Genomic DNA, 13,348 nt, shown 5'->3' on the forward strand with positions numbered 1-13,348 from the left:
ATATACCATTATTTCTTTGAATTCAGTCATCCATGGGACTGGATCTTGAGACTAGCAGCTGGCCTTAATATGAGTTATATATTGAAAGCCTCAAGGTGAGATGGAATCACAGTGTCTTAGGGAAACACATTTTGTGTACTTCATGCTGTATACCTGTTTCACAGCTCTGAACATTCCTTTGCTCTATTAACATAGTTCTTCTTGTATGAGTCTGAATCTTCCATTAGATGTAGAGTAAGAAAAATAAGTGCTTTCTGTGTTGCATATCTACCACTCTGTCACTTAAATTGCAGCTCTTCATAAGTTGTGGACGCATGACCGAATGCATGCCTGTTATGTCTTTAGAACTGCATTTAAAGATCTAAAGGAACCTTGTCAGATTTTTCTCTGATCATAGAAAATCCTTCAGATGAGAATTTTTTTTCCGTAGTCAGAATTATTTTTTTCATAACTACCCATTTTCTAAGACATTAAAAATCTTATTAACATTCTAGAGAATATATCAGTTTTTCCAATTGCACATCAATATTTGACTCTGCAAATACAGATGCCAAGGACAAAGCTGGTTGAGAGGGGAGCAGGGGTGAAAATAGCAATCACCTTTTTCTAGGCATCCTTATGGGATTGTTATTCAGTACAGGCTGCACTGCACTGGGGAGAGCATGCTCATGGGATTCAACAGCTCCAGTAGTGCATGTTTTCATTCCCATTTTTTCAAGAGGTGAAGGATTTCATGATATTGCATTATTTTATATTCTTATGTTCCTGCATCTTATAGACAGCAAGGTGTATCCTGGAAACTTCCATAGTCTTGCTGGCATAACTGCAGGTTATCTTGTGACAAGGCTACTTTTCTAGGAGTGACTGCTGTGCCTCCTTCCTTCCCCCTACCATCTGACCCATAAGGCCAGCAAGGCACATTTTTCAAATCTCTGCCCCAGCTGAGTTGGTTAATATATACTATTATTTGCCTTTTAAATTCAAGCTTGATGTAGAATTACTACAAGTGATTTTATATTCTACCAAATAACATTTTTATGTTTCCATCCTAATCAGAAAATCCCAGTTCAATCAGACTTTCTCAGCGCTGAGCTACAAAATGTCCTCCTATTCCAATTTTTAATCTCCACCTTGAGATAAATATGCAGAAAGGCTTTATAGGCAGCAGTTAATCTGACAGTGATTTCTTTACATCAAAATTAGTTTCTAAAAATTATTTCTAAATTTAAAAATTCACCTCAGGAAATAAGACTGCAGCAGTCTTATATATAGGCTTTTGCATAAGGAAAGGTTCTTCAAACCATGTTTTCTCCTTAGAAGGAAGGAAGGAAAGAAAGAAGGGAGGAAATTGACATTTATTGACCACTTACTATGTATCATGTGATATGCAAAATATTCTCACTGACCTTACTCAACCCATCTTTTTAGTTTTCACGGCAACCCCCTGAAATTGTCCCCATGAAGTAGTTATTATGTTCACTTTTGCATGTAAAGACAGACACACCTATTGAAGTTTGGTGATTTGCCTAAGGTTGCACAGTGCTCAACTGGCAGTGCTGTTTCTTGAACCTACATCTGCCTGATTACAGCACCTATCCTTTTTTCACCACATAGGACTGCCCACTTACTCTTTGGGCATCTTGTTTTCCTGCTTCTATTTAGCTTTATACTTTAAATTTTAGCCTTTCAGACTCATTTTGTTTCATTCTTGGGTCATCATTATGTTTATAGTTGAATTGCTGTATACTTTCAGTAGAACAACAGACAGATTAAGACCAGGTACATCAACATCAAGTAATCCCCTGTCCCATAATTCTCTATAGTTGTCTTCTTTTTTCTTAGCCCAAGAAAAATACCCTATAAGCCATGTTCATTATGATACAAAAATCTTTCTCTGCTCACGAATTTCATGAGAGCTTATAAAGGAACTCAAAAGAGAAGTGAGTCAATGAAATTGCAGAAGATCCATGCTTATCACGTCTATTTTTAAATAGCTAGGACAGGAATCATTAAAAAAAAAAACACAACACAGGAACATGAGTTCGTGGAACTGGAAGGCAGTTTAGAGATCATTTCCAAGGAAGTGGAATAAGATTCACCTTGCATGTCGGCTCTGATGGTTTGCTAGCAGCTGCCTGGATTGCTGAGTTGAGGATTGTGAGGTTTTATGCAGGTTCAGGGAAAATGGTGACATGATTCATTATAAGTATCTGCTGTTGCAGATACAATCATGTTTCCCCCAAACCTACCTTTGCTCAATTTATTCAAACCTCCCTCAATTTCAAGATACATAAACTGAGACCCAGAGAGGAGAAATGACTTCCTGAAGATTTCATAGCTAGGTGGTGGCAGTGTCAGAACTAAAACCCATGTCTCCTGCATCATAGCGTGATGTTCTCTCCATTTAGCATCACTGTCTCCAGACAGACACTTTCCTACTTTGCAAAAAGACCCAAGCATATAAAGTTGTCCCTTTGACATTTTGAATGAGTTTGCTACCAATGAGCTCTGAAAATTCCTTAAAGTTTTCTTTAGGGGTTAGCTCAGAGGAATTCGTTAGAGGAAGAGCTAAAGTTTATTTCTTCAACGACAACATTGGATGTATGTATGAAATTTGCTCAGTCATGTCTGACTCTTTGCGACCCTATGGAGGAGTCCACCAAGCTCCTCTGTCCATGGAATGCTCCAGGCAAGAATACTGGAGTGAGTTGCCATTCCCTTCTCCAGAGGATCTTCCTGACCCAGGGATCAAACCCAGGTCTCCTGCATTGCAGGCAGACTATTTACCATCTGAGCAAATTGGATATCTGTGTTAGTTTAAGAATAAGAAAAAATATGTATATTGGGAGGGGGGTTGAGATGCAGCACCTCATTCAGATGGTGAAATTCAGCACACATGTTTTTTGTTTTTGTTTTTTCCAAGTTGATCTCTCTCTCTCTCTCTTAGGATTGCCTTGAATGTGACCTCAATGGCATCCCAGCCCTAAAGAGCAATGGCTTCTTATCATAGATTTAGAAAATTTGAATAGATTCTATGAAAATAAGCCATTGCACTTTTTTCATATTTATGTTATTTCATAAACATAAATAAACTCACTCTTCACACCTGTGAGTTTATTTGCCTCATCTGCTTTTTGATGGTAATCATTTCATTGCACATCTGGAATTCCATCACCTCCATTAGCTTTGTTCGTAGTGATGCTTTCTAAGGCCCACTTGACTTCACATTCCAGGATGTCTGGCTCTAGGTGAGTGATCCTACCATCGTGATTATCTGGGTCATGAAGATCTTTTTTTGTACAGTTCTTCTGTGTATTCTTGCCACCTCATATTAATATTTTCTTCTTCTGTTAGGTCCCTACCATTTCTGTCCTTTATTGTGCCCATCTTTGCATAAAATGCTCCCTTGGTGTCTCTAATTTTCTTGAAGAGATCTCTAGTCTTTCCCATTCTATTGTTTTCCTCTATTTCTTTGCACTGATTAATGAGGAAGACTTTCTATCTCTCCTTGCTATTCTTTAGAACTCTGCCTTCAAATGGGTGTATCTTTCCTTTTCTCCTCTCTTTCCTTCTTTTCACAGTTATTTGTAAGGCCTCCTCAGACAGCCATTTTTCTTTTTTGCATTTCTTTTTCTTGGGGATGGTCTTGATCCCTGTCTCCTGTACAATGTCATGAACCTCCATCCATAGTTTATCAGACACTCTGTCTATCAGATCTAGTCTCTTAAATCTATTTTTCACTTCCACTGTATAATCATAAGGAATTTGATTTAGGTCATAACTGAATAGTAGTTTTCCCTACTTTCTTAATTTAAGTCTGAATTTGGCAATAAGGAGTTCATGATCTGAGCCACAGTCAGCTCCTGGTCTTGTTTTTGCTAACTGTATAGAGCTTCTCCATCTTTGGCTGCAAAGAATATAATCAATCTGATTTCGGTATTGATCATCTGGTGATGTTCATGTGTAGAGTCTTCTCTTGTGTAGTTGGAAGAGGGTGTTTGCTATGACCAGTGTGTTCTTTTGGCAAAACTCTATTAACCTTTGCCCTGCTTCATTATGTACTCCAAGGCCAAATTTGCCTGTTACTCCAGGTGTTTCTTGACTTCCTATATTTGCATTCCAGTCCCCTGTAATGAAAAGGACATCTTTTTTGGGTGTTAGTTCTAAAAGTCTAGTAGGTCTTCATAGAACCCTTCAACTTCAGCTTCTTCAACATTACTAGTCAGGGCATAGATTTGGATTACCATGATATTGAATGGTTTGCCTTGGAAATGAACAGAGATCATTCTGTCATTTTTGAGATTGCATCCAAGTACTGCATTTCAGGCTCTTTTGTTGACTATGATGGCTACTCCCTTTGTTCTAAGGGATTCTTGCCCAAAGTAGTAGATATAATGGTCATCTGAGTTAAATTCACCCATTCCAATCCATTTTAGTTCATTGATTCCTAAAATGTTGACGTTCACTCTTGCCATCTCCTGTTTGACCACTTCTAATTTGCCTTGAATCATGGACCTAACATTGCAGGTTCCTATGCAATATTGCTCTTTATAGCATCAGACTTTGCTTCCATAACCAGTCACGTCCACAGCTGGGTGTTGTTTTTGCTTTGGCTCTGTCTCTTCATTCTTTTTGGAGTTATTTCTCCACTGTTCTCCAGTAGCATATTGGACACCTACTGACCTGGGGAGTTCATCTTTCAGTGTCCTATCTTTTTGCTTTTTCATATTGTTCATGGGGTTCTCAAAGCAAGAATACTGAAGTGGTTTGCTATTCCCTTCTCCAGTGGACTACATTTTGTCAGAACCCTCCACCATGACCTATCCATCTTGGGTTGCCCTACATGGCTTGGCTCATAGTTTCAGGGAAAAAACAAACAAACAAACAAACAAAAAAAACCCATCTATTTCTGCTTTATTGACTATGCCAAAGCCTTTGACTGTGTGGATCACAACAAACTGTGGATAGTTCTTAAAGAGATGGGAAAACCAGGCCACTTGACCTGCCTCTTGAGAAATCTATATGCAGGTCAGGAAGCAAGAGTTATAACTGAACATGGAACAATAGACTGGTTCCAGATAGGAAAAAGAAGTATGTTAAGGCTGTGTATTGTTACCCTGCTTATTAAACTTCTATGGAAAATACATCATGAGAAATGCTGGGCTGTATGAAGCACAAGCTGGAATCAAGATTGCCTGGAGAAATATCAATAACCTCAGATATGCAGATGACACCACCTTTTTGGCAGAAAGTGAAGAACTTAAGAGCTTCTTGATGAAAATGAAAGAGAAGACTGAAAAAGTTGGCTTAAAGCTCAACATTCAGAAAACTAAGATCATGGCATTCGGTCCCATCACTTCCTGGCAAATAGATGGGGAAATGGTGGCAGGTTTTATTTTTTTGGGCTCCCAAATCACAGCAGATGGTGACTGCAGCCATGAAATTAAAAGATGCTTACTCCTTGGAAGGAAAGTTATGACCAACCTAGATAGGATATTCAAAAGCAGAAACATTACTTTACCAACAAAGGTCCACCTAGTCAAGGCTATGGTTTTTCCAGTAGTTGGGTATGGATGTGAGATTTGGACTATAAGGAAAGCTGAGCACATAAAAATTGATGCTTTTGAACTGTGGTGTTGGAGAAGACTTTTGAGAGTCCTTTGGACTGCAAGGAGATCCAACCAGTCCATCCTAAAGGAAATCAGTCCTGAATATTCATTGGAAGGACTGATGTTGAAGCTGAAACTCCAGTACTTGGCCACCTGATGCAAAGAGCTGACTCATTTGAAAAGACCCTGATGCTGGGAAAGATTGAAGGCAAGAGGACAAGGGGATGATAGAAGAAGAGTTGGTTGGATGACATCACTGACTCAATGGACATGAGTTTGAGTAAACTCCAGGAGTTGGTGATGGACAGGGAGGACTGGTGTCCTGCAGTCCATGGGGTTGCAAAAGTTGGACATGACTGAGTGACTGAACTGAACTGATTTCATTGCTATCTCTGTGACCATGTCAGGTCCCATGTGTAATGGTTATGAACTCTGCTTTTAGCCTACTGCATTATCCTCCTCCCTTGCTCCACAAAGCCTTCCTCAATGCATCACATGAGATGATGATTTCATCCATGCCTCAGACTGGGCATACATATGCCTGTTTTCATATCCACTATTTTTTTTTTTCATCGTTGAGGGAGGAGGGTTCAGGATGGGGAACACTTGTATACCTGTGGTGGATTCATGTTGATACATGGCAAAACCAATACAATATTGTAAAGTTAAAAATAAAATAAAATTTAAAAAAAGAAAAAAGAAAGGAATATAATGATTGAGTTAAAATTCTATTATACTTGATTTCCAAGCAATTGTTTATATGCATTTTGAGTTGAATTCAGCTAATCTGAGCTGTCAGGTTCCTGACAATATACTACTGCCTATACAGAAGCTTCTTTCCACAAAGTTTATTTTTCTTTTGCAGGAAAATGTTCCATTAAAAGTATTATTTAGGTGCGGATTAACTAAAGGCTCACTTTACGGCACTTCAAGCTAATTGCTTCCTCCAATCTAGTCAGAAATAATGTTTTAGAGTTTTTTTCTAACTAATAAATAAGATTTAACATATTCTCAGAACTATATTGTCTCTTTTGATACCTGAAAATAGCATCCCTAGTTGGTTGACAGTTTTGTTTCTTAGGACTTGTTACAGAAAATGTGTAGCATGTAATTTTTCTTCTTTTCTATTGACACTTTCCCTGTGAATCTAGGAGGCTCCCTGTATTAGTTTCTTATGGCTACCATAACAAATGATTGCAAATTAGGTGGCTTAACACAACCCAAATTTATTATCTTCAATTGTAAAGTTCAAAAATCCAAAATGGGTCTCAACTGGGCTAAAAACAAAGTGTCAGCAAGCCTATGTTCCTTTCTAGAAAGTTCCTTTCTAGGGCAAAATCTGTTTTTCTTGCTTTTTCCCGATCCTAGAGACTTTTCACATTTCTTGATTTGTGGCCATCTCACAAAGCCAGCGATGGGCAGTGGAGGCTTTCTTATGACACCGTCTCCCTGCTTCTGACTCTTCTGCCATGCTGGTTGTCATGTAGGGGCCCTTACAGTTATGTCAGTTGCACCTAAATATTCTAGGATAATCTCCCCACCTCAAAATCCTTACCAGGAAAGTCCCTTTTGTGATGTAAAGTAAGGTATTCACAGTTTCTGGGAATTGGGACATGGAAATCTTGGCACAAGCATTTTTCTCTCTACTGTAGTTACTAATAGTGAATTGGGATAACACACCTATTGAAGTTACACGTCTGATTTTCCAACGTTGAAAAAAATGTTGCAGACTGTGCCTGGATTCAGAGTAGACACAGAGTTTCAAGGAACCTACTTTGTATATGCATAGGGAAATAGACTTGACAACACATCTACACATTTAATTAATTTGAGTAAAAGAAATTCTCTCAGCTGAAACACATATATCTTCTGTCTTGGAATTGCCATTAAGTAATATCATTCAGAGCTTGGCAAAAACACATCCCAATGACATTGGCAAAATCAATTTCCACCTACTTGCTTTAGGTGTGCCACTATGCCAATGAACACATTAAACATGATTAATCTTTTTGGAGATGGAAGTTGCAATTGCTTATCAGGAAGGCCTAAATGAACAAAAAAAAAAATGAACAAAACATTACCTTATTAATTCATTCTATCAAAAAGAGAAACTGCTAAGGAGGAGAAAGAACTATACACAGAAAATTATAAGACACTGATTAAAGAAATCAAAGATGACAGAAATAGATGGGGAGATATTCCATGTCCCTGGGTAGGAAGAATCAATATTGTGAAGATAACTACTACCAAATGCAGTCTACAGATTCAATGTGATCCCTATCAAATTACCAATGGTACTTTTCACAGAAACTAGAAGAAAAATTTCACAATTCCTGTGGAAACACAAAAGACCCAAAACAGCCAAAGCAGTCTTTCAAAAGAAGAATGGAGTTGGAGGAGTCAACTTTCCTGACTTCAGATTATACTACATAGCTACAATCTTCAAGAGAGTATAGTACTGGCACAAAAACAGAAATATAGACCAATGGAATGTGATAGAAAGCCCAGAAATAAACCCATGCACCTAGGGGTACCTTATTTTTGACAAAGGAGGCAAGAACATACAATGGGGCAAAGACAGCCTCTTCATTAAGTGGTGCTGGGAAAAGAGGACACTACATGTAAAAGAATGAAATTAGAACACTTCCTAACAACATACACAAATATAAACTTAAAATGGATTTAAGATCTAAATGTAAGACTAGAAACTATAAAACTCTTAGAGGAAAACATAGGCAGAACACTGGATGACATAAATCAAATCAAGATCCTCTATGACCCACCTCCTAGAGTTATGGAAACAAAAACAAAAGTAAACAAATGGGACCTGATTAAACTTAAAAGCTTTTACACAGCAAAGGAAACTAAAAGCAAGGTGAAAAGACAACCCTCAGAATGGGAGAAAATAATAGCAAATGAAACAACTGACAAAGGATTAGTTTCCAAAATATACAAGCAACTCATACAACTCAATACCAGAGAAACAAACAACCCAAGCAAAAAATGGGAAAAAGACCTAAACAGACATCTCTCCAAAGAAGACATACAGATGGCTAAAAATCACATGAAAAGATGCTCTACATTGCTCATTATTAGAGAAATGCAAATTAAAACTACAATGAGATATCACCTCATGCCAGTCAGAATGGCCATCATCCAAACGTCTACAAACAATAAATGCCAGAGAGGATGTGGAGAAAAGGGAACCCTCTTGCGCTGTTGGTGGGGATGTAAATTGATGCAGCCACTATGGAAGATGGTATGGAGATTCCTTTAAAAACTAGGAATAAAATTACCCAGCAATCCCACTCCTAGGCATATACCCTGAGGAAACCAAAATTGAAAAAGACACATGTATCCCATTGTTCATTGCCGCACTATTTACAATATAGTATGGAAGCAACCTAGATGTCCATTGACAGATGAATGGATAAAGAAGCTGTGGTACATATATACAATGCAATATTACTCAGCCATAAAAAGGAACGCATTTGAGTCAGTTCTAATGAGGTGGATGAACCTAGAGCCTATTATACAGAGTGAAGTAAGTCAGAAAGAGAAAGATAAATATCATACACTAATGCATATATATGGAATCTAGAAGGTCAGTTAAGTTCAGTTCAGTCGCTCAGTCATGTCTGACTCTTTGCGACCCCATGAATCGCAGCACGCCAGGCCTTCCTGTCGATCACCAACTCACGGAGTTCACTCAGACTCACGTCCATCAAATCAGTGAGGCCATCCAGCCATCTCATCCTCTGTCGTCCCCTTATCCTCCTGCCCCCAATCCCTCCCAGCATCAGAGTCTTTTCCAATGAATCAACTCTTCGCATGAGGTGGCCAAAGTACTGGAGTTTCAGCTTTAGCATCATTCCTTCCAAAGAAATCCCAGGGCTGATCTCCTTCAGAATGGACTGGCTGGATCTTGCAGTCCAAGGGACTCTCAAGAGTCTTCTCCAACACCACAGTTCAAAAGCATCAATTCTTCGGCGCTCAGCCTTCTTCACAGTCCAACTCTCACATCCATACATGACCACAGGAAAAACCATAGCCTTGACTAGACGGACCTTTGTTGGCAAAGTAATGTCTCTGATTTTGAACATGCTATCTAGGTTGGTCATAACTTTCCTTCCAAGGAGTAAGCGTCTTTTAATTTCATGGCTGCTGTCACCATCTGCAGTGATTTTGGAGCCCAGAAAAATAAAGTCTGACACTGTTTCCACTGTTTCCTCGTCTATTTCCCATGAAGGGATGGGACCAGATGCCATGATCTTTGTTATCTGAATGTTGAGCTTTAAGCCAACTTTTTCACTCTCCACTTACACTTTCATCAAGAGGCTTTTTAGTTCCTCTTCACTTTCTGCCATAAGGGTGGTGTCATCTGCATATCTGAGGTTATTGATATTTCTCCCGGTAATCTTGATTCCAGCTTGTGTTTCTTCCAGTCCAGCGTTTCTCATGATGTACTCTGTATATAAGCTAAATAAACACGGTGACAATATACAGCCTTGAGGTACTCCTTTTCCTATTTGGAACCAGTCTGTTGTTCCATGTCCAGTTCTAACTGTTGCTTCCTGACCTGCATACAAATTTCTCAAGAGGCAGATCATGTGGTCTGGTATTCCCATCTCTTTCAGAATTTTCCACAGTTTATTGTGATCCACACAGTCAAAGGCTTTGGCATAGTCAATAAAGCAGAAATAGATGTTTTTCTAGAACTCTCTTGTTTTTTCCATGATCCAGCGGATGTTGGCAATTTGATCTCTGGTTCCTCTGCCTTTTCTAAAACCAGCTTGAACAATGGAAATTCACGGTTCACATATTGCTGAAGCCTGGCTTGGAGAATTTTGAGCATTACTTTACTAGTGTGTGAGATTAGTGCAATTGTGTGGTAGTTTGAGCATTCTTTGGCATTGCCTTTCTTTGGGATTGGCATGAAAACTGACCTTTTCCAGTCCTGTGGCCACTGCTGAGTTTTCCAAATTTGCTGGCATATTGAGTGCAGCACTTTCACAGCATCATCTTTCAGGATTTGTAATAGCTCAACTGGAATTCCATCACCTCCACTGGCTTTGTTCGAAGTGTTGCTTTCTAAGGCCCACTTGACTTCCCATTCCAGGATGTCTGGCTCTAGGTCAGTGATCACACCATTGTGATTATCTGGGTTGTGAAGATCTTTTTTGTACAGTTCTTCTGTATATTCTTACCTCCTCTTCTTAATATCTTCTGCTTCTGTTAGGTCCATACCATTTCTGTCCTCTATCGAGCCCATCTTTGCATGTAATGTTCCCTTAGTAGCTCTAATTTTCCTGAAGAGATCTCTAGTCTTTCCCATTCTGTTGTTTTCCTCTATTTCTTTGCATTGATCATTGAAGAAGGCTTTCTTATCTCTTGCTATTCTTCGGAACTCTGCATTCAGATACTTATATCTTTCCTTTTCTCCTTTGCTTTTCACTTCTCTTCTTTTCACAGCTATTTGTAAGGCCTCCCCAGACAGCCATTTTGCTTTTTTGAATTTCTTTTCCATGGGGATGATCTTGATCCCTGTCTCCTGTACAATGTCACGAACCTCAGTCCATAGTTCATCAGGCACTCTATCTATCAGATCTAGGCCCTTAAATCTATTTTTCACTTACACTGTATAATCATAAGGGATTTGATTTAGGTCATACCTGAATGGTCTAGTGGGTTTCCCTACTTTCTTCAATTTAAGTCTGAATTTGGCAATAAGGAGTTCATGATCTGAGCCACAGTCAGCTCCTGGTCTTGTTTTTGCTGACTGTATAGAGCTTCTCCATCTTTGGCTGCAAAGAATATAATCAATCTGATTTCGGTGTTGACCATCTGGTGATGTCCATGTCTAGAGTCTTCTCTTGTGTTGTTAGAAGAGGATGTTTGTCTTCTCTTGTGTTGTTGGAAGAGGGTGTTGTTGAAGAGGGAATCTAGAACAATGGTACCAAATAATTTATTTGCAGGGAAGCAATGGAGACACAGACATAGAAAACAGACTTATCGACATGGGAAGGAGAGGGTGAGATATGTAGAAAGAGTAACATGAAAAGTTACATTACCATATATAAAATAGATAACCAATCAGAATTTGCTGTATGTCTCAGGAAACTCAAACAGGGGCTCTGTATCAACCTAGAGGGGTGGGATGGGGAGGGCAATGGGAGGGAGATTCAGGAGGGAGGTGATATATGTATACATATGGCTGATTCATGTTGAAGTTTGACAGAAAACAGCAGAATTCTGTAAAGCAATTATCCTTCAATTAAAAAATAAATTAAAAAAAGAGAAACTGCATTTAACCTTATCTGTAAATGCTTTACAGTTTAACTTTTTAAAAATTAACTTATTGTGTATTTTTTGATTCACCAAATACATTACAATAGAGACAATTTCTGAGTTTACATTGAAATTTATTTTGTTAGACTTAATACCTCTATGTTAAGGTTAATACCTACCTCTTTGCTTTTGTTGTTTGTCTCCTCTGTATGATCACTGGACTCTTACCTTGATCATAATTGACTTGTTGATTCATTTATTCAAAACTTATATTGATTATCAATTAACTGCCAAAAACTATGTTAGAAAGGGAGAATCGGAGAGAAAACAGGCGTAATCGTTCTTTGCTTCTTTGTGAGACTTACAGTCCTCAGAAAAAGAGATCCCAGGAATTTCTTTGGTGGTCATTCTTAATGACCAAGATGACTAGAGAGTTGGTAAGGCATTTTGGCCCATATAATAAGTGCCCATTCCAAAAACATGAAAAAACATCACATGGAGCATGCTCAGTTTTGTTTTGTTAAAGAGCATAGCCAAGCTGTACGTGGTCAGTTAGATTTTATAACCAACTAGTTCATCTATCTGGCTATGAGAATTCTTGTCGTAGCTTTTCATGCAAGAAAAATAATTTTCTTAAAATATGTTAATGATTAGTGGGCCAAACAAATGGCATTGCAGAAGAAATGTGAATCACCATGTGCTTCTAAGCAACACAAAGAAAAGGTGAAATGCTGTTAGTTATCTGAATATGACTCCAGAACTTTCACATAGTATCCACCTTATACCTTAGAGACTGCTTTCAGTAATGAAATGCCCTGTGACTCTGGAGGGGCAAACTGAAGACTTCATTTAATTCAAGCAGTTATTTTAGATTCTCTGTTGCCATAGCAAACTTACATGACTTTGCTCAGTTACCATTTCTAAAAAAATCAATGTGGCTCTGAATGAGGTCTGCCCACGCCTCTCCCCTGCTAACCACCGCCCCCCCCCATTTCATTCTACTCAGCTAGCATATGTTAGAGCCTTGCTTTGTGACTCATGTGATATCAAAGTAATTGGATGAAAAGTAGAAAATTCCATAGATAAGGACTAATTTACCATTTTAACTGATTTTTTAATGAATTCATTTAGGCTCATAGATTTGATCTGTTTTAGACTCAGGTGAATATACTCCTGTCACATCATTATTGCTATTCATATTTAATAAAATCAGCTTAATGATAACTGAATAATATTAAGTTTTTGTACTTTCTAAACAGAAGTCAGGTATGTATGAAATATCAACTGCTTTATTCTCACAGACACTGTACTCCTTCTTTCTGACACCTTTTAATGAGACATATACAATTTATTCCTCAGCAATCCTTCCTAAATTTGTGGGAAGAATTTTATTGACTACTTCTACATTTTATTTTTTAAGAGTTATTTCACTTATATTGAAAAACTATGTA

The sequence above is a fragment of the Bos indicus genome, chromosome X (genome assembly GCF_029378745.1).
Source record: "Bos indicus isolate NIAB-ARS_2022 breed Sahiwal x Tharparkar chromosome X, NIAB-ARS_B.indTharparkar_mat_pri_1.0, whole genome shotgun sequence".
Lineage (NCBI taxonomy): Eukaryota > Metazoa > Chordata > Mammalia > Artiodactyla > Bovidae > Bos > Bos indicus.